At 34.1% G+C, this 23,695-nt stretch overlaps 1 protein-coding gene across 9 annotated transcripts in view; it reads right to left on the bottom strand.

The window, feature by feature from the left end:
• grin2bb (glutamate receptor, ionotropic, N-methyl D-aspartate 2B, genome duplicate b) overlaps positions 1 to 23,695 on the bottom strand; it is a 267,893-nt gene that overhangs the window by 111,087 nt on the left and 133,111 nt on the right. The window contains exon 1 of one of the 9 annotated variants that reach the window (XM_062027312.1): positions 11,894 to 12,000. The exons of the other annotated variants lie outside the window; for them this stretch is intronic. The gene's annotated coding sequence lies outside the window, so the exon portion shown is untranslated. Of the gene's footprint in view, positions 1 to 11,893; positions 12,001 to 23,695 lie in introns of those variants that run through there. 9 annotated transcript variants of the gene reach the window in all.

Here is a 23,695-nt window from a genome sequence, read left to right as displayed (position 1 = left end):
TGGCATTACAAATATATTAACTTACAACAACATTATTTTTTTATTGCTTCCCTTTCACAAATTCCTCAGTAAATCCACCAAAACTTCACCGTGGAGTTATGGAGTCTGTTTAGCTGATTGGAGAGCTAGCTTGCGCAGCTAGTGGGTCCATGACCATGACTTCTGTTTTGTTTGATCAGCCGTTTTACTGCCGTGCTACAGACACCGCTTGGAAACAATTAAGGTATGCAAATAAACATTTAAAGAATATCTACATGTAAATAACTCATTTCACAACATATAGTGCGCCTTATAAATGGGGAAAAATTCCTTTTTATATACCAGTATGCTTTGTCGCCTGGAAAATACGTTAATTTTCCACCAAATGGGGGGACATGTTATTTTTCAGACTAACAGATACTACATTGCTTCATTTGGAAACAATGAAGGTATGTGAATAAACATTTACAGAATATTTGTGTGTAAATAACTCATTTCACAAGGTATATACAGTATCTGCCACTTATAGTCCGGTGCGACTAATATATAGACAAATATTTTCATCTTCTAAAATTCAGTGGGTGTGGCTTATACAGTATGCCGGTTCGCTCTATAGTCCGGAAAATATTAGCTTTACATTAAATGCTTAAATGTCTGTATCAACTTCGGGATCCATCCATCAGTTATATATAATATTTTTATTATTGTTTTGAGCAAAGAGTTTTAAAGCAAAAAATTGCTTACTCTGCATCTTTGCGTTATTATAATAATAATAATAATAATACATTTTATTTGGTATAGCGCTTTTCAGGGTACACAAAGACGCTTTACAGGATAACAATTATTATACAAAACAGTTCAAAGTAATAATACATAATACAGGAAATATTTGACAACCTATTGACTTTTGTTGTTAATATTCAGTGTTTTATTGTTCATAGTTAATATTGTAAATCCCACTTTCTTTATTTTCATGTACATTTTGGGTGTCCCATTCAGTAAAAAACTGTAAAATTCCACTCCTTTTTTTTTTTTAGGTGGTCTGTTATATCCTTTTTAGAACTCTATCGGACATTGTGACTTTAGAGTCAATATTGCGACATTTTCTCAATACATTACACATGTTTGCTCTTTTATGTCACCTTTTTTTCCAGCCCTTTCCCTTTATGGAAGAGTCATTAGAATAAAAACAACAACAACATGATCAGAAGTAGTAATAAAGTAACTAAGAACATGATCAGAAGTAGTAATAAATTAACTAAGAACATGATCAGAAGTAGTAATAAAGTAACTAAGAACATGATCAGAAGTAGTAATGAAGGAACTAAGAACATGATCAGAAGTAGTAATAAAGTAACTAAGAACATGATCAGAAGTAGTAATAAAGTAACTAAGAGCATGATCAGAAGTAGTAATAAAGTAACTAAGAACATGATCAGAAGTAGTAATAAAGTAACTAAGAACATGATCAAAAGTAGTAATAAAGTAACTAAGAACATGATCAGAAGTAGTAATAAAGTAACTAAGAACATGATCAGAAGTAGTAATAAAGTAACTAAGAACATGATCAGAAGTAGTAATAAAGTAACTAAGAACATGATCAGAAGTAGTAATAAAGTAACTAAGAACATGATCAGAAGTAGTAATAAAGTAACTAAGAACATGATCAGAAGTAGTAATAAAGTAACTAAGAACATGATCAGAAGTAGTAATAAAGTAACTAAGAACATGATCAGAAGTAGTAATGAAGTAACTAAGAACATGGTCAGAAGTAGTAATAAAGTAACCAAGAACATGATCAGAAGTAGTAATAAAGTAACTAAGAACATGATCAGAAGTAGTAATAAAGTAACTAAGAACATGATCAGAAGTAGTAATAAAGTAACTAAGAACATGATCAGAAGTAGTAATAAAGTAACTAAGAACATGATCAGAAGTAGTAATAAAGTAACTAAGAACATGATCAGAAGTAGTAATAAAGTAACTGAGAAAATGATCAGAAGTAGTAATAAAGTAACTAAGAACATGATCAGAAGTAGTAATAAAGTAACTAAGAACATGATCAGAAGTAGTAATAAAGTAACTAAGAACATGATCAGAAGTAGTAATAAAGTAACTAAGAACATGATCAGAAGTAGTAATAAAGTAACTAAGAACATGATCAGAAGTAGTAATAAAGTAACTAAGAACATGATCAGAAGTAGTAATAAAGTAACTAAGAACATGATCAGAAGTAGTAATAAAGTAACTAAGAACATGATCAGAAGTAGTAATAAAGTAACTAAGAACATGATCAGAAGTAGTAATAAAGTAACTAAGAACATGATCAGAAGTAGTAATAAAGTAACTAAGAACATGATCAGAAGTAGTAATAAAGTAACTAAGAACATGATCAGAAGACTTATTTTCTGTACGCTCACTTCTGTACATCTACTGTACGCTCACTACTGTACGCTCACTTCTGTACATCTACTGTACGCTCACTTCTGTACATCTACTGTACGCTCACTTCTGTACATCTACTGTACATCTACTGTACGCTCACTTCTGTACATCTACTGTACGCTCACTTCTGTACATCTACTGTACATCTACTGTACGCTCACTTCTGTACATCTACTGTACGCTCACTTCTGTACATCTACTGTACATCTACTGTACGCTCACTTCTGTACATCTACTGTACGCTCACTTCTGTACATCTACTGTACATCTACTGTACGCTCACTTCTGTACATCTACTGTACATCTACTGTACGCTCACTTCTGTACATCTACTGTACGCTCACTTCTGTACATCTTCTGTACGCTCACTTCTGTACATCTACTGTACGCTCACTTCTGTACATCTTCTGTACATTTACTGTACGCTCACTTCTGTACATCTACTGTACGCTCACTTCTGTACATCTACTGTACGCTCACTTCTGTACATCTACTGTACGCTCACTTCTGTACATCTTCTGTACATCTACTGTACGCTCACTTCTGTACATCTTCTGTACATCTACTGTACGCTCACTTCTGTACATCTTCTGTACATCTACTGTACGCTCACTTCTGTACATCTTCTGTACATCTACTGTACGCTCACTTCTGTACATCTACTGTACGCTCACTTCTGTACATCTTCTGTACATCTACTGTACGCTCACTTCTGTACATCTTCTGTACATCTACTGTACGCTCACTTCTGTACATCTTCTGTACATCTACTGTACGCTCACTTCTGTTCAGGATGCCTTTCAAGCAGGACTCTTTAAAAAGCACTTGTCATGGCTGCAGCGTTTTAGCTACTTCTGAATCACTAATCCTCGTCTCCATGGCGACAAATAAAGTCCTTACAAGTATCATTATCACTGGAGGACGAGGAATAGCTAAACATGCTCCACTACACACCGTAGGAGGATACAATAGCTCACCGTATGTGAGTGTGTGCAAGTGTGTGTAAGTGTGTGTGTGAGTGAGTGTAAGTGTGTGCAAGTGTGTGTAAGAGTGAGTGTAAGTGTGTGCAAGTGTGTGTGTGTGAGTGAGTGTAAGTGCATGTGTAAGTGAGTGTAAGTGTGTGTAAGTGTGTGTAAGTGTGTGTAAGTGAGTGTAAGTGTGTGTAAGTGCGTGTGGAAGTGAGTGTAAGTGTGTGTAAGTGAGTGTAAGTGTGTGTAAGTGCGTGTGGAAGTGAGTGTAAGTGTGTGTAAGTGAGTGTAAGTGTGTGGAAGTGTGTGTAAGAGTGAGTGTAAGTGTGTGTAAGTGTGTGTAAGTGAGTGTAAGTGTGTGTAAGTGCGTGTGGAAGTGAGTGTAAGTGTGTGTAAGTGAGTGTAAGTGTGTGTAAGTGCGTGTGGAAGTGAGTGTAAGTGTGTGTAAGTGAGTGTAAGTGTGTGTAAGTGCGTGTGGAAGTGAGTGTAAGTGTGTGTAAGTGAGTGTAAGTGTGTGGAAGTGTGTGTAAGAGTGAGTGTAAGTGTGTGTAAGTGTGTGTAAGTGAGTGTAAGTGTGTGTAAGTGCGTGTGGAAGTGAGTGTAAGTGTGTGTAAGTGAGTGTAAGTGTGTGTAAGTGCGTGTGGAAGTGAGTGTAAGTGTGTGTAAGTGAGTGTAAGTGTGTGTAAGTGCGTGTGGAAGTGAGTGTAAGTGTGTGTAAGTGAGTGTAAGTGTGTGGAAGTGTGTGTAAGAGTGAGTGTAAGTGTGTGTAAGTGTGTGTAAGTGAGTGTAAGTGTGTGTAAGTGCGTGTGGAAGTGAGTGTAAGTGTGTGTAAGTGTGTGTAAGTGTGTGTAAGTGCGTGTGGAAGTGAGTGTAAGTGTGTGTAAGTGAGTGTAAGTGTGTGTAAGTGTGTGTAAGTGAGTGTAAGTGTGTGTAAGTGCGTGTGGAAGTGAGTGTAAGTGTGTGTAAGTGAGTGTAAGTGTGTGTAAGTGCGTGTGGAAGTGAGTGTAAGTGTGTGTAAGTGAGTGTAAGTGTGTGGAAGTGAGTGTAATTGTGTGTAAGTGTGTGTAAGTGAGTGTAAGTGTGTGTAAGTGAGTGTAAGTGAGTGTAAGTGTGTGGAAGTGTGTGTGGAAGTGAGTGTAAGTGTGTGTAAGTGTGTGTAAGTGTGTGTAAGTGAGTGTAAGTGTGTGTAAGTGTGTGTAAGTGTGTGTAAGTGTGTGTAAGTGTGTGTGTAAGTGGACTTCAGAGAATGGACAGGTAACGTAAAGCAATTAAGTAAGGAGGTAGTTGTAAGGAAGTGGAAAAGGCAGGTGTGTGTGTGTGTGTGTGTGTGTGTGTGTGTGTGTGTGTGTGTGTGTGTGTGTGTGTGTGTGTGTGTGTGTGTGTGTGTGTGTGTGTGTGTGTGTGTGTGTGTGTGTGTGTGTGTAAGTGTGTGTGAGAAAGTACAAAAAGGTCAGCAGTGACAAGAAGATGGATGCTGAAGGACAAACACACTTAAATCACTAGCATCACTTAGTAGTGATGATGACTGATATCAGTCAGCATCACTACTTTGACACTTGACATCACTTTTGGCTGATACTACACATGTGGATATGGATCTGATACAACACATGTGGATATGGATCTGATACAACACATGTGGATATGGATCTGATACTACACATGTGGATATGGATCTGATACTACACATGTGGATATGGATCTGATACTACACATGTGGATATGGATCTGATACTACACATGTGGATATGGATCTGATACTACACATGTGGATATGGATCTGATACCAAGTTGTGTATATAAGCCACACCCACTACATTTCAGGGAAAACATATTTCCACATATAAGTCGCATATATATACTTTGTGAAATGACTTATTTACACAGAACTATTCTGTAAATGTTTATTTACATACCTTAACTGTTTCCAAACAGTGTCTGTGACAAGGCAGTAAAATGGCTGATCAAACAAAACAGAAGTAAACAGACTCAATAACTCCACGGTGACGTTTTGGTGAATTTACTGAGGGATTTGTGAAAGTGAAACAATACAAAAAGAATGTAAGTTAATAATAGTAACACAGACAAAAGTGTTAGCATATTAGCTAATGCTAAAGACACTAGTTTCATTACATTACGTCAGCGCATACAAATATGCATGAAAACTCTCCTACAGACATCACACATGGGACGCTTTAATTAAGTAAGAATTGTTGTTGTAAAACTTACAAACGTTGCTTGGAGTGATGAATGAAGGATCCATACGAGTAGAAACGCCATGGATGGCCAGAAGACGGAACGGCACTTGTACTTCCGGTAGAAAGCTCAGTCTAAACAGAAGTGCAATGCAGCACTATAAACTATTTTCTTTACGACAGTCTTGCAAAAAAAAAAAAGGTCTATTTAGCCGCGCCGTTTTTTTAGCCTCAGGTTTCAAAGCGTAGGTGCAAATAGTTTAAAAAAACAACAGAACAAAACAAAGCAAAGACACTGAAAAGGTGTGTTATTGTTTGTGCTGAGACGCCATCTTTTGGAGGAGTTGGCTCACTGCGTGGCCCTTCTGTTTAGACCAGGGGTCCGCGCTCTTTGGCGCCGCCCTAGTGGCTCCCTGGAGCTTAAGATGGGGAAAATATATTTGTTGTTTTAATAATGTTCCTGCAAGAGGACAAACATGACACAAACCTTCCTAATTGTTAGAAAGTCCACTGTTTATTTGGCGAGCGCCGTTTTGTCCTACTAATTTTAGCGGCACTTGAACTCACCATAGTCATGTGGACTGTGACGCAACAGTTTGTTTACATGTACAACTTTCTCCCACGCTGCCACAGAAAGACACTCCTTTGTCTCATTTTGTCCACCAAACGTTGTATGCTGTGCGTGGATGCACAAAGGTGAGCTTTGTTGATGTTATTGACTTGTGTGGAGTGCTAATAATGCTAACATGCTATTTAGGGCTAGCTGTGTGTACATGTTGCATCATTATGCCTCGTTTGTAGCTATATTTGAGCTCATTTAATTCCCTTGTTATCTGTATGTAATATTGGCTGCATCTCTGTTGTTCCAGACCACAGCAAACGTTACCATGTTGTACCAGACCACAGCAAACGTTACCCAGCTTGCAAAGATTGTAATAAATCCATTTGAAGAAAACAGCCTGATGTTATCCTTTAACTTGAACACACATTTATAACTTTTGGCAGTTTTAAGTAATTTCCAGGAGTTATTTCACCCTCTGAGACACTTACTTAATGTGTTGCCTTCATTATAACACTTCCATAAGGCTTTTAAAGTCATTTTGATAGTAGGCTAATATAGACACTTACTTAATGTGTTGCCTTCATTATAACACTTCCATAAGGCTTTTAAAGTCATTTTGATAGTAGGCTAATATAGACACTTACTTAATGTGTTGCCTTCATTATAACACTTCCATAAGGCTTTTAAAGTCATTTTGATAGTAGGCTAATATAGACACTTACTTAATGTGTTGCCTTCATTATAACACTTATATAAGACTTTTAAAGTCATTTTGATAGTAGGCTAATATAGACACTTTCATCGTGTGTTGTCTTCATTATAACACTTATATAAGACTTTTAAAGTCATTCTGATAGTAGGCTAATATAGACACTTACTTAATGTGTTGCCTTCATTGTAACACTTATATAAGACTTTTAAAGTCATTTTGATAGTAGGCTAATATAGACACTTAATGTGTTGCCTTCATTATAACACTTATATAAGACTTTTCAAGTCATTTTGATAGTAGGCTAATATAGACACTTACATCATGTGTTGTCTTCATTATAACACTTATATAAGACTTTTAAAGTCATTTTAAAAGTAGGCTAATATAGCTAATATAGACACTTACATCATGTGTTGCCTTCATTATAACACTTATATAAGACTTTTAAAGTCATTTTGATAGTAGGCTAATATAGCTAATATAGACACTTACATCATGTGTTGTCTTCATTATAACACTTATATAAGACTTTTAAAGTCATTTTAAAAGTAGGCTAACATAGCTAATATAGACACTTACATCATGTGTTGCCTTCATTATAACACTTATATAAGACTTTTAAAGTCATTTTGATAGTAGGCTAATATAGCTAATATAGACACTTACATCATGTGTTGCCTTCATTATAACACTTATATAAGACTTTTATAGTCATTTTGATAGTAGGCTAATATAGCTAATATAGACACTTACATCATGTGTTGTCTTCATTATAACACTTATACAAGACTTTTATAGTCATTTGATAGTAGGTTAATATAACTAATATAGACACTTACATCATGTGTTGTCTTCATTATAACACTTATATAAGACTTTTAAAGTCATTTTGATAGTAGGCTAATATAACTAATATAGACACTTACATCATGTGTTGTCTTCATTATAACACTTATATAAGACTTTTATAGTCATTTTGATAGTAGGCTAATATAGACACTTACATCATGTGTTGTCTTCATTGTAACACTTATATAAGACTTTTAAAGTCATTTTAAAAGTAGGCTAATATAACTAATATAGACACTTACATCATGTGTTGTCTTCATTATAACACTTATATAAGACTTTTATAGTCATTTTGATAGTAGGCTACTATAGCTAATACAGACACTTACATCATGTGTTGTCTTCATTATAACACTTATACAAGACTTTTAAAGTCATTTTAAAAGTAGGCTAATATAACTAATATAGACACTTACATCATGTGTTGTCTTCATTATAACACTTATACAAGACTTTTAAAGTCATTTTGATAGTAGGCTAATATAGCTAATACAGACACTTACATCATGTGTTGTCTTCATTATAACACTTATATAAGACTTTTAAAGTCATTTTGATAGTAGGCTAATATAGCTAATATAGACACTTACATCATGTGTTGCCTTCATTATAACACTTATATAAGACTTTTATAGTCATTTTGATAGTAGGCTAATATAGACACTTACATCATGTGTTGTCTTCATTATAACACTTATATAAGACTTTTAAAGTCATTTTGATAGTAGGCTAATATAGACACTTACATCATGTGTTGTCTTCATTATAACACTTATATAAGACTTTTAAAGTCATTTTGATAGTAGGCTAATATAGCTAATACAGACACTTACATCATGTGTTGTCTTCATTATAACACTTATATAAGACTTTTAAAGTCATTTTGATAGTAGGCTAATATAGACACTTACATCATGTGTTGTCTTCATTATAACACTTATATAAGACTTTTAAAGTCATTTTGATAGTAGGCTAATATAGCTAATATAGACACTTACATCATGTGTTGCCTTCATTATAACACTTATATAAGACTTTTAACTTTGTGCGGCTCCAGACAGGTTTGTGTTTTTGTATTTTTGGGTCCAATGCGGTTCTTTCAACGTGCTGGGTTGCCGACCCCCGGTTTGGACTGAGCTTTCGAACCGGAAGTACAAGTGCTGTTCTGTCTTCTGGCCAGCCATAGCGTTTCTACTCTTGTGGATTCTTCAGAGCTGCTGCAGCCGCTCAGTGTGTTAACATAGCAACCAGTTAGCTTTCCGTGATCACGGCGACGCTAAAAGTAGTTCCTCGGCGTTAGCGCTTCTAAAACAGCACTGCGAACATTTTGTTATGTAAAATTCAGGTCACGACATTTAAAATGGAGGTTTTTTTATGTTTATTCTGAGGGCTTTGTTAGCCACCCTGCACTAGCTGTATTTTACTATTTAGAATGCTTAAAAAAAGAGGAAAAAACACGTAATCTTCTAAAAAAAAAGTGCATATATATATATAATGTTTGATCAGTTTCAACTAACATGTCAGCACAATATTCAAATGTTTGTGAGGTGATGTCGTACTAGAAACACGTAGAAGCCCAAAGTCTGGCGACTGTAACTGTGGCGCCTCCCAGCACCCGCACCATGCGCCTGGCTTACAGCTGCATATTCAGCACCTCAGACTATTCCGAGCGTGCCTGAGACTTGAAAGCCGCCTTTGATGTGACTTGTTGAGACTCGCTGGCGAGATGCAAGAGAATCTTGATCAGGGAGGTGACAGAACTCTAATTGGTCCCGATCTAGTCCGTGGAAACGGAGACTTGCGGCGCTGACCTTTTGTCTTCTGCGTGGATTATTCACACCTCCAAAGTCACCCTGACCATACAAATACTTCTATTTCCTGTTTTTAAACTAATGTTTTTATGACTGTGCAACATTTGACTGTGCAACACCAAACATTTACTTCTATTTCCTGTTTTTAAACAATCGTTTTTATGACTGTGCAACATTTGGCTGTGCAACACCAAACATTTACTTCTATTTCCTGTTTTTAAACTAATGTTTTTATGACTGTGCAACACCATACATTTATTCTATTTCCTGTTTTTAAACAAACGTTTTTATGACTGTGCAACATTTGACTGTGCAACACCATACATTTATTCTATTTCCTGTTTTTAAACTAATGATTTTATGACTGTGCAACATTTGACTGTGCAACATTTGGCTGTGCAACATACCATACATTTACTTCTATTTCCTGTTTTTAAACTAATGTTTTTAAACTAATGTTTTTATGACTGTGCAACATTTGGCTGTGCAACACCAAACATTTACTTCTATTTCCTGTTTTTAAACAAACATTTTTATGACTGTGCAACATTTGACTGTGCAACACCAAACATTTACTTCTATTTCCTGTTTTTAAACTAATGTTTTTATGACTGTGCAACATTTGGCTGTGCAACATACCATACATTTACTTCTATTTCCTGTTTTTAAACAATCGTTTTTATGACTGTGCAACATTTGGCTGTGCAACACCAAACATTTACTTCTATTTCCTGTTTTCAAACAAACATTTTTATGACTGTGCAACATTTGACTGTGCAACACCAAACATTTACTTCTATTTCCTGTTTTTAAACTAACATTTTAAACGAATGTTTTTATGACTGTGCAACATTTGGCTGTGCAACACCAAACATTTACTTCTATTTCCTGTTTTTAAACAAACATTTTTATGACTGTGCAACATTTGATTGTGCAACACCAAAAATGTACTTCTATTTCCTGTTTTAAACGAATGTTTTTATGACTGTGCAACATTTGGCTGTGCAACACCATACATTTACTTCTATTTCCTGTTTTTAAACGAACGTTTTTATGACTGTGCAACATTTGACTGTGCAACCCCAAACATTTACTTCTATTTCCTGTTTTAAACGAATGTTTTTATGACTGTGCAACATTTGGCTGTGCAACACCAAACATTTACTTCTATTTCCTGTTTTTAAACAAATGTTTTTACGACTGCACAACATTTGACTGTGCAACATTTGACTGTGCAATTTGGCTGTGCAACACCAACGTCATGTCTGTGTGATCATGTTTTGTTTGGCCATGTGCTTTTTTGGATTTTGTCAGTTCCTGTTTTTTCACTTCCTGTTTTGTTTCCATGACAACCCATTAGTTTTCACCTGTCCTCATGTCACACACCTGATTCATTTGCACTCACGCACCTGTTGTTAATCATGTCTGTGTTATTTAAGCTTCTCATTTTCTGTTGGTCGGCCAGGCGACATCACATTCATGCTCTACACCCTTGACACGCTGCTTACTCTGTCCAGGTCATAGTTCATGCTGCTCGTTTCTTGCCACGTAAGTTTTTTGTTTATTCAAGCCACTGTTTTGTACCTCTGCTGTGAGCGCCTTTTGTTTGTTCCTTTTTTTCCATAGTTCTGCTAGTTTTGTTTTATTAGCCAAGTTTGTTCCCCGCCTTTTGTTTATACTTTTTATAGTCTATTATTAAATCATGTATTTAACTTCACGCCATGTCCGGTCCAATTCTTATGCATCTCGGGAAAACAAACCACTTCATAGTCCACGTCCTGACAACCAAACATTTACTTCTATTTCCCGTTTTTATGACTGTGCAACATTTATGACTGTGCAACATTTATGACTGTGCTTATAAACGGTCAATATATTCTGCATATTAAATAAATCAAATCATGCTAAAATGCTGCTTGGATGTTGGAATCGTTTGAATGTTGAAGAGATGACGCTGACCTGAAACTGACCATCAGAAACTATGATTTTTTTTACTTTAATCATACAAAAATAGCACAAAAAAAAAGATAGCATAAAATGTTAGCATGCTAACGTTCTCACAAGTATGCTACAGTTAACAAGTTAACTATTCCAATACTTGCGTGACAGCACAGAGTATCACAAAGCATGATTTTCGGGTTTAAACATACAAAATTAGCAAAATAAAAGCCAGCATGCTAACGTTAGCATCAAAGTCTGAAATTGGACTCGCCGCAGCAACGCTGACGAGTGGTGTGCACGAAACGCCGACAGCTTTACCACTTCATCACACCGTCTTCTGGTGGCTTTCATCTCCATCACTCCTTCCCCGTGTTCCTCATCAAACACACACTTCCCCAAGCTCATAATCAGCTGATTAATGATCAACCAACCTCATTTGTGCCCCTTGGAAACGGCCAGAAATGTTCCTGACTAGAGGACTCATGCTGGTTCTGTCCAGGAAATGACTTGAGGAGTCAGTGTGGCCATTTTTATACACCACGTGGAGAATAAACATCAACTAGATGAGGCGATGCCTGAAGGAATCACGTGTGAATGCTCCAAGAGGATAGTGAGGGACTCTAGCCACCCAAACTTCTCACTGCTGCAGTCAGCCAAGCGCTAGCGGAGTCTCATGGCCAACACGGAGAGACTCAGGAGGAGCGTCTATCCCCAAGCCATCAGACCGCTCAACTGCACCGCTGATTAACACTTAGCACAATAGCACAAAACCGCATGCACAAGAATCACTTTACTTACCACTGTAATTACCGGACTACAATACTCTTCATTCAATCATGTAAAAAAGAGAGTATAAAGAAGTCATACTGTTCCATTACCTCTGTTCATACTACTGTCACTACTCAGCTGCCAAAACAACTGTAGACACCTTCATATTTATTACTTCCTATACTGTATATACTGTATATACTGTTATACTATTTGACATAGCCCTGGTACTGTATGTGACTACTGTACTTTTACTTGTACTGATACTTCCACCATAACTGCTGGGACTTATTGTGCAACTTATTGTCTTGTAATTAATGTACATCAGAGCTATTCAAATTGTTGTATTTAGTGTATTAGATTCAGCAACTAGTGTTTGGATCCCACTGTACGCAATATCTGGAGAGCATGGAAAAAAAGCATTCCACTGTGGTGTACTCTGCATGTGACCAATACACCTTGAACCTTGAACCAATGCTGAAGTTGAAGTGAAATGCTGACAGAATGTAGTATGAATGTGAGAATGGTTTGAATGTTGGAATGCTGAAGAGTTTGAATTTCCAGGAAAAGTGGAATTTGGTTTGGAACTTGCGAAAGTGTTAGTTTGGATGTCCAGGATGAGTTGAATGTGTTGAAGGTGGAATGGTTTGAATCGGATAAAGAATGGCAAAGTTGTGGAACTTTGAAAAATGTCCCATTCTTTTCAGTGGAAACTTCCTGGAAATTTGGGAATTTTGGGAAAAGCAGGATTTTTGAAAACGATTTGAAGCATGAATGTCCTGAATGAGCTGAATTGGTTGGTGTTGGAATTGTTTAAATCGGTCAAGAAATGTTGAAGTAGTAACCGTTTTTTAATTGAAAAATGGTGTTACGCAATTTCGGGAAAACAGGGAATTTTTCAAGTTCCTAAACTAATTTGTTTTTTTGTCCTCGAAATCGGTTGAAAAATGTGACAGGACTCATTGCACTAAAAAGGGCTGGACATAAGGTTAGAAAAAAACAGGAAATCCTGGAAATGTGTTGAACGTGGGAAAATTGCAGTTTGGATGTCCAGGATGAGTTGAATGTGTTGAAGGTGGAATGGTTTGAATCGGTTGAAAAATGTGGGAATTGTGCAACTTGGAAAAATGTCCCATTCATTTCAATTGGAACTTTCCGGAAATTTGGGAATTTGGGGAAAAGCGGTATTTTTGAAAATGATTAAAAGCATCAATGTCCTGAATGAGCTGAATTGGTTGGTGTTGGAATTGTTCAAATCGGTCAAGAAATGTTGAAGTAGTAAGAGTTTTTGAATTGGAAATTTGTATTACGGAATTTCGGGAAAACAGGGAATTTTTCAAGTTTAAACCAACTTGGGTTTTTGTCCTTGAAATGGGTGGAAAAATGTGAAAGGAGTCATCGCACTATAAAAAGGTTAGAAAAAAACAGGAATTCCAGGAAATTTGTTGAATGTCGGAAAATGGCAGTTTGAATTTCCAGGATGAATTTAATGTGTTGAAGGTGGAATGGTTTGAATCGGATAAAAAATGTCAAAGTTGTGGAACTTTGAAAAATGTCCCATTCTTTTCAATGGAAACTTCCTGGAAATTTGGGAATTTTGGGAAAAGCAGGATTTTTGAAAACGATTAGAAGCATGAATGTCCTGAATGAGCTGAATTGGTTGGTGTTGGAATTGTTTAAATCGGTCAAGAAATGTTTGAAGTAGTAACAGTTTTTGAATTGGAAATTTGTATTACGGAATTTCGGGAAAACAGGGAATTTTTCAAGTTCTTAAACCAACTTGGGTTTTTGTCCTTGAAATGGGTGGAAAAATGTGAAAGGAGTCATCGCACTAAAAAACGGTTGGAAATAAGGTTAGAAAAAAACAGGAATTCCTGGAAATGTGTTGAACGTGGGAAAATGGCAGTTTGAATTTCCAGGATGAACTGAATGTGTTGAAGGTGGAATGGTTTGAATCGGTTGAAAAATGTGGGGATTGTGCAACTTGGAAAAATGTCCCATTCATTTCAATGGGAACTTCCTGGAAATTTGGGGAAAAGCTGGATTTTTTGGAAAAAAATTAGGAGCATGAATGTCCTGAATGAGCTGAATTGGTTGGTGTTGGAATTGTTTGAATCGGTCAAAAAATGTTGAAGTAGTAACAGTTTTTGAATTGGAAATTTGTATTACGGAATTTCGGGAAAACAGGGAATTTTTCAAGTTCTTAAACCAACTTGTTTTTTTGTCCTGACTAAGAGGAATGTTTTGACGGTGGAATGCTGGAAATGAGTTGGAAATGTGAAAGGAGTCATCACACTTAAACAAGTTGGAAATAAGGTTAGAAAAAACAGGAAATCCTGGAAATGTGTTGAACGTGGGAAAATTGCAGTTTGGATGTCCAGGATGAGTTGAATGTGTTGAAGGTGGAATGGTTTGAATCGCTTGAAAAATTGACACAAAATTTAAAAACAAACAAAGTAGTTTTAATTCACACTTAAATTTAAATTACTGCAATTTCCCGCTTTTCCCAAAATTCCCAAATTTCCAGGAAGTTCCCATTGAAATGTATGGGACATTTTTTATAGTTCCACAATTCCCATATTTTATCCGATTGTGTGCTCTCTTTCAACAATTATAAAAATAAATTCCAGGATTTCCTAGAACTCCCAGTCTTTAGGGAAATTTTTCCCATTCAAATTGAATCGTCCATTTTTCAAACTTCCACAATTCCCACATTTTTCAACCTATTCAAACCATTCCACAACAACTCATCCTGGACATTCAAACTGTCATTTTCCCATGTTCAACAAATTTCCAGGAATTCCTGTTTTTTTTTTAGCCTTATTTCCAACATTTTTAAGTTTGACTACTCCTTTCACAATTTTCAACCCATTTCAAGGACAAAAAAACAAGTTGGTTTAGGAAACTAAAAAATTCCCTGTTTTCCCGGAATTCCGTAATACACATTTTCAATTAAAAAACTGTTACTACTTCAAAATTTCTTGACCGATTTAAACAATTCCAACACCAACCAATTCAACTCATTCGGGACATTCATGCTCCTAATCATTTTCAAAAAAATCTCGCTTTTCTCAAAATTTCCAGGAAGTTCCCATTGAAATGAATGGGACATTTTTCCAAGTTGCACAATTCCCACATTTTTCAACCGATTCAAACCATTCCACATTCAACTCATCCTGGACATTCAACTGCCATGTTTCCACATTAGACACATTTCCAGGAATTCCTGTTTTTTTTCTAAACTTATTGCCAACCGTTTTTCAGTGCAAAGACTCCTTTGACATTTTTCAACCCATTTCAAGGCAAAAAAAAAAAAACAAGTTGGTTTTTGAAAAATTCCCGGTTTTACCGAAATTCTGTAATACCATTTTTCAATCAAAAAACTGTTACCACTTCAACTTTTCTTGACCAATTTAAACAATTCCAACACCAACCAATTCAGCTCATTCAGGACATTCATGCTCCTAATCATTAAAAAAAAAAACGAAAAAAAAAAACATTTTTTCCCAAATTTCCAGGAAGTTGCCATTGAAATGAATGGGACATTTTTCCAAGTTGTTCAATTCCCACATTTTTCAACTGATTCCAACCATTCCAACATGAACACATTCAACTCATCCTGGACACTCACTCTGTCATTTTCCCACGTTGAACAAATTTCCAGGAATTCCTGTATTTTTCTAACCTTATTTCCGACCTCTTTTTAGTGCGATGACTCCTTTCACAACACATTCCACTCATCCTGGACATTCAAACTAACACTTTCCCAAGTTCCAAACCAAATTCCGGTTTTCCTGGAAATTCAAGCTCTTCAACATTCAAACTATTCTTACATTCATACTACATTCTGTCAGCATTTCACTTCAACTTCAGCATTGGAACATTCACACGCAATTCCTCCAGGAATTTCCTCATGTAGTTACAGTTTGTTGTTACATTCCTAGTCCTGACCCATTATTAAATCCTAGTCCTGACCCATTCCTGGGTTATTAGGGCTTCAACATCAACATTCGCACGGATTGATGCATACTTGCACTGAAGCATTATTTGTCTTAGCTACCGCCTTGTAACCAAGGGAATGTTGAATCAGTCTGTTAAAAAGTGTGCACCTCCAAGCCTCACTCGGTGGCTCGGCTTCTATAATCAATGAGTGCACCGAGAGCAGGAAGCCACTCATCTGGTCCTCACATTCCTTCAAGGCCAAACAGGCGAGACGTGACAAAGACGGTATTTAAACATCCAGGAGAATAAATACTTTAATCTCTGCAGAAGGTTAGTCAAAGGACGGAGGACAACCATCTGGTCTCCCTTGCTGAAGGGGTCCAACTCTCAGGAGCTCTTCAGGGAAATGGAACAGGAAGTGGAAGCATTACCTCGCTGAAGAGGTCTCGCTGTTTCCAACTAAAACGTGCAATGTTCGGACATATTGTCTCTGGGCGAGAAACAGAGCAAAGAAATGGAACATTTATGTAACCATGGTAACCAGGGGTGTCTAAACTTTTTCCACAGAGGGCCGCACACAGAAAAATAAAAGCATGCGGGGGCCATTTTATTATTTATTTTCTTCAAATATAATATGTACATATTTTTCCCCTTTAGGGCTCCCCTCAAGTTTGGTCCCACAAGGGTCTCAGTCATGAAAATGTTAAAAAATATATGTCATGTATTGTTGACCTTTAATTATTATTATTATTGAACACTTAAATCTCAAGATATATGTATGTATATATATATATATTTATTTATTTATTTTATTTTATTTTTATTTATTTATTTATTTATGGCAAAAACACAAAATATGTAGTATTTCCCCAAAAAACATTTTTAAAGTGCAATATTTGATCTAAAGATCAACTTCAGGTCTATCTGTCCATATAAACGTTACATATACTATATATATATATATGTATATATATATATATAAAATAAAATAAAAAATATATATTTTAATGGCAAAAACACAAACTATGTATTTTTTTCCCAAAAAATATTTTTTAAGTGCAATATTTGATCTGAAGTAATTGGAGACTTAGATAGGTCAATAATTCATTAATACATTGATTTCGATGCATTAATATTTTTTGTTTTGGAAAAAAAAAATCCCACTAAAATTCTAGGAGATCCAAATACTCATAAAATGTATTAAATTAAGTTGACTTTTTTTTTTAATTTTTACTTTCAACACTTAAAGTCTTTAGATCAACTTCCAATCTATCCATGGATAATACCCTTTTATTATTATTTTTATGTTTGTTTTACGCCCTTTTAGCGACAACTCCCACATGTTTTCATCCAATTCAAACCGTTCCAACTTTTCCTTGACAATATCCCAAAATTCCTACATTTCCCAGAAATCCAGGTTTTCCGGGACATTTTTCCCATTCAAAATGAAATGGCCATTTTTCAAACTTCCACCATTTCCACATTTTTCAACCCATTCAAAACCATTCCACCTTCAACACATTCCACTCATCCTGCACATTCAAACTATCATTAGATGTGGCCCACCACTTCATTTTATTTGGCCCTGGAAAGCCTGGAAATAATATGTATCAATAAATAACTTTTCTTACTAAATGTATTCTTTCTATTTTGGGAGAAAATAAATATATGTACTCCATGTAATCTCAAATGATGTTAACTTAAATATTGTCTAGTTATGCAAAAAAAAATATGATCAAACATTCAAACCATTTTTTAAATAGAAATAAATACTAATAATAATGATTTCAAAGCAAGTTATCCATCGAAGTGTGCAATGTAAAAGTAGCAATAGATTTCATGGTCAAATTGTGAAATTTACTGGGGTTTTTACAGCATTTTTCTCTCAATGAAAAAAACAGTACTTTTTGTTTTACTGTAATAAACTGTGGTGCCGTTTTGGCATTTACAGTAATACACCCGAAAATCTACACTTGTTGATTTGCGGTAAAAGAAAGAAAAAAGAAAAGAAAAAAAAGGCAGCTTAGGTGCCAACATTTTACAGTAAAATTGAATTTTTTTTTTAATTTACAATTTTTAAAAAAAGTACATTTTACAGTAAAATTCTGGCAATTGAGCTGCCTTTTTTTTACCATAAAAACAGCACTACTGTACCAAAGACTATAAAAATGTATTTACTTTACTATTTACTATTAATATTAATAGTAAATAGTTAATGTCAATATTAATATTAAATATTAATATGAATTAAATATTAATATGAATTAAATATAAATTCAATATTAATATGAATTTAATGTTTACTTTACTTTACTATTTATTTACAGTACCAAAGACTATAAAATGTATACACTTTAATATTTACCTTAATATTAATTACTATTAAATATTAATATTAATTAAGTATTAATATTATTTTTATATTTACTTTACTTTACTATTTATTTACAGTACCAAAGACTATAAACATTTATTTACTTTACTATTTACTTTAATATTAAATATTAATATTAATTAAATATTAATCTTAAATATTAATATTAATTTAATATTTACTTCACTTTACTGTTTATTTACAGTACCAAAGACTATACAAATGTATTTACTTTACTAGTTACTTTATTATTTAATATTAAATATTAATATTAATTAAATTTTTATTAAATAATAATTCAATATGAATATTAATATTAAATATCAATATTAATTTAATATTTACTTTACTATTTATTTACAGTACCAAAGAATATAAAATGTATACACTTTAATATTTACCTTAATATTAATTACTATTAAATATTAATATTAATTATTAATATTAATTTAATATTTACTTTACTGTTTATTTACAGTACCAAAGACTATACAAATGTATTTACTTTACTATTTACTTTATTATTTAATATTAAATATTAATATTAATTACATTTTAATTAAATACTAATTGAATATTAATATTAAATATCAATATTAATTTAATATTTACAGTACCAAAGACTATAAAAATGGGAGCCATTACCTCCCTGCTTGGCACTCAGCATCAAGGGTTGGAATTGGGAGTTAAATCACCAAAAACGATTCCCGGGGCGCGGCCACTGCTGCTGCTCACTGCTCCCCTCACCTCCCAGTGAGTGAACAAGGGTGATGGGTCAAATGCAGAGGATAATCTCACCACACCTAGTGTGTGTGTGTGTGTGTGTGTGTGTGACTATCAGTGGTACGTTAACTTTAACTTTAATATACACTATATTTTGAGGTGAAAGTATTGCAACTTACCCAATTTTTTTTACATTTTACTTTAAAAAAAATATACTAATAAAATGCATAAAAAGACGTTTATTAATACTAGTCACTGTTAGAAGCGGCTCTGTGGGGCCAAACATAACTGCCATGTGGCCCTCAGTGAAAACCACTTTGTGGCTTACCTGAACTAATGACCTAAAAATAAATAAAAAATAAAAATATTAACGTTGCCTCTCCACGCCCACTATCACTTCTCCCTGTGTGAGGAGCATTCACATCCCCCTTCAACCCTCCTCCAATCTCCCCGATCGTCACTCAGCATCCTCCTCTTCCTCTCCCGAGTGTCATTCGGCCTCTGCTTCCTGTTCCAACACGACGTTCACCAGCCAGCTTACACTTTTGTCCGCCCCAGATGCCGACCGCCCTCGTCAGAAAAAAAAAAACAAGGTTTTATTTCCCGCCTTTTCCCGTCCTCCCGGAGTCCTGGTGAGTGACAGCAGCTGGCCTGTCAAAGACGGCGAAGAGGAAAAAAGGCAAAGGAGGGACGGGCAGGAGCGGCTGAGGAGATTGGAGGAGACGTTTGGAATTCAAAGAAACGTGCAGTGTTTCCCTGGCAACTCGGTTTCCATGGAAACGGCCGTGCTAAAGATGCCATTAGTGTGTTGTGTGTGTGTGTGTGTGGGGGGGAGTGGGGTTACTGTACGCACATAAATATAGTTGGCATTTGCACAATGACAGTCAACAACACACCTGAGATGGGCCATGATAGGTCCATTACACGCACGCTCAACTACGGGTCGGCGCCACTTGGGGAAACAAGACGGTGAAAACACTTTCACTTTTTCATCTTTGTTTTACGACCTTTTTGACAAAGAAAAACATTTTTTATATGGCAAACACCAAATATTCAATATTTAATAATGGGAGCCTGGAATATGTCAATAACTCATAACAACATTGATTTTGATTAGGGATGTCCGATAATGGCTTTTTGCCGATATTGTCCAACTCTTTAATTACCGATACCGATATCAACCGATACCGATATCAACCGATATATACAGTCGTGGAATTAACACATTATGCCTAATTTAGACAACCAGGTATGGTGAAGATAAGGTACTTTTTAAAAAAATGAATCAAATAAAATAAGATAAATAAATTAAAAAAAATTTCTTGAATAAAAAAGAAAGTAAAACAATATAAAAACAGTTACATAGAAACTAGTAATTAATGAAAATTTGTCAAATTAACTGTTAAAGGTTAGTACTATTAGTGGAGCAGCAGCACGCACAATCATGTGTGCTTACGGACTGTATCCCTTGCAGACTGTATTGATATATATTGATATATAATGTAGGAAGCAGAATATTAAAAACAGAAAGAAACAACCCTTTTGTGTGAATGAGTGTGAATGGGGGGAGGAAGGTTTTTTGGGTTGGTGCACTAATTGTAAGTGTATCTTGTGTTTTTTATGTGGATTTAATAAAAAAAAAAAATTTTTTTTTTAAAAACGATACTGATAATAAAAAACCGATACCGATAATTTCCGATATTACATTTTAACGCATTTATCGGCCGATAATATCGGCAGACCGATATTATCGGACATCTCTAATTTTGATGCATTATTATTTTTTGAGCAATGACAGTTTTAGAAAAAAAAAATCCCACTAAAATTTTAGGGGACCCAAAATGGCCCCACTCGTAAAAATTTAAAAATTAAGTTTTTTCATTTTTACTTTCAACACTTTTAAGTCTTTAGATCAACTTCCAATCCATCCATCAATAATACCATTTTATTACTTTTTCATGTTGGATTTATACGCCCTTTTTGTCAAAGAAAACCATTTTTTATATGGCAAACACACAAAATGTGCAATATTTTGCTCAAAATTCACAACATTGATTTTGATGCATTATTATTTTTTAAGCAATGACAGTTTTGGGGGGGAAAATCCCACTAAAATTCTTGAGGATCCAAAAGGGTTCTACTCAAACATTTAAAAATTAAGTTGACTTTTTAAAAAATGTTTTACTTTCAAACACTTAAAGTCTTTAGATCAACTTCAAATCTATCCGTCAATAAGACGATTTTATTATTTTTTCATGTTTGTTTTACGACCTTTTTGTCAAAGAAAGCCATTTTTATATGGCAAACACCAAATATTCAAAATTTAATAATGGGAACCTTGAGTATGTCAATAATTCATAACAACATTGATTTTGATGCATTATTATTTTTTGAGCAATGACCGTTTTAGAAAAAAATAAAATCCCACAAAAATTTTAGGGGACCTAAAAGGGCCCCACTCATAAAACATAAAAAATTAAGTTTAAATTTTTTTCATTTTTACTTTCAACACTTTTAAGTCTATAGATCAACTTCCAATCGATCCATCGATAATACCATTTTATTACTTTTTCATGTTGGTTTTTTACGATCTTTTTGTCAAAGAAAAATATTTTTTATATGGCAAACACAAAAAAATGTGAAATATTTTGCTCAAAATTCACAACATTGATTTTGATGCATTATTATTTTTTGAGCAATGACAGCTTTGGAAAATCCCACTAATATTTTAGGGGGCCCTTCTCATAAAAATAAAAAAATTAAGTTGACATTTTTTTCATTTTTACTTTCAACACTTTTAAGTCTTTAGATGAACTTCCAATCAATACATCGATAATACCATTTTATTACTTTTTTATGTTTGTTTTACGCCCTTTTTGTCAAATAAAACATTTTTTTATATGGCAAACACGAAATACTCAATATTTTGTTGAAAACAAAATGTCAAAGTGGAATATTTGATGTCAAATAATTAGAGCCTTAAATATGTCAATAATTCATAACAACATTGATTTTGATGCATTATTATTTTTTGAGCAATGACCGTTTTAGGAAAAAAAAAAAAAATCCCTCTTAAATTTTAGGGCACCCAAAAGGGCCCCACTCATAATTTTTTTTAAATTAAGTTGACATTTTTTTCATTTTTACTTTCAACACTTTTAAGTCTTTGACTCAACTTCCAATCTATCCATCGATAATACCATTTTATTACTTTTTCATGTTGGATTTTTACGCCCTTTTGTCAAAAAAAAAACATTTTTTGTATGGCAAACACAAAAAATGTGCAATATTTTACTCAAAATTCACAACATTAATTTTGATGCATTATTATTTTTTGAGCAATGACAGTTTTAGAAAAAAAAATCCCCATAATATTTTAGGGGGCACTTCTCATAAAAAATTTAAAATTAAATTGACATTTTTTTCATTTTTACTTTCAACACTTTTAAGTCTATAGATCAACTTCCAATCGATCCATCGATAATACCATTTTATTACTTTTTCATGTTGGTTTTTTACGACCTTTTTGTTAAAGAAAAACATTTTTTATGTGGCAAACACAAAAAAATTTGCAATATTTTGCTCAAAATTCACAACATTGATTTTGATGCATTATTATTTTTTGAGCAATGACAGCTTTAGAAAATCCCACTAATATTTTAGGGGGCCCTTCTCATAAAAATTAAAAAATTAAGTTGACATTTTTTTCATTTTTACTTTCAACACTTTTAAGTCTTTAGATCAACTTCCAATCAATACATCGATAATACCATTTTATTACTTTTTTATGTTTTTTTTTACGCCCTTTTTGTCAAATAAAACATTTTTTTATATGGCAAACACGAAATATTCAATATTTTGTTGAAAACAATGTCAAAGTGGAATATTTGATGTCAAATAATTGGAGCCTTAAATATGTCAATAATTCATAACAACATTGATTTTGATGCATTATTATTTTTTGAGCAATGACCGTTTTAGAAAAAAAAAAAAAAATCCCTCTAAAATTTTAGGGCACCCAAAAGGGCCCCACTCATAATTTTTTTTAAATTAAGTTGACATTTTTTCCATTTTTACTTTCAACACTTTTAAGTCTTTAACTCAACTTCCAATGTATCCATCGATAATACCATTTTATTACTTTTTCATGTTGGGTTTTTATGCCCTTTTGTCAAAGAAAAAACATTTTTATATGGCAAACCCAAAAAATGTGCAATATTTTGCTCAAAATTCACAGCATTGATTTTGATGCATTATTATTTTTTGAGCAATGACAGTTTTAGAAAAAAAAATCCCCATAATATTTTAGGGGGCCCTTCTCATAAAAATTTTAAAATTAAATTGACATTTTTTTCATTTTTACTTTCAACACTTTTAAGTCTATAGATCAACTTCCAATCGATCCATCGATAATACCATTTTATTA

The sequence above is a fragment of the Entelurus aequoreus genome, linkage group LG18, assembly GCF_033978785.1.
Source record: "Entelurus aequoreus isolate RoL-2023_Sb linkage group LG18, RoL_Eaeq_v1.1, whole genome shotgun sequence".
Taxonomy (NCBI): Eukaryota; Metazoa; Chordata; class Actinopteri; order Syngnathiformes; family Syngnathidae; genus Entelurus; species Entelurus aequoreus.
Note: the sequence above shows the minus strand (reverse complement) of the source record. Positions and strands in the feature narration are given on the sequence as shown.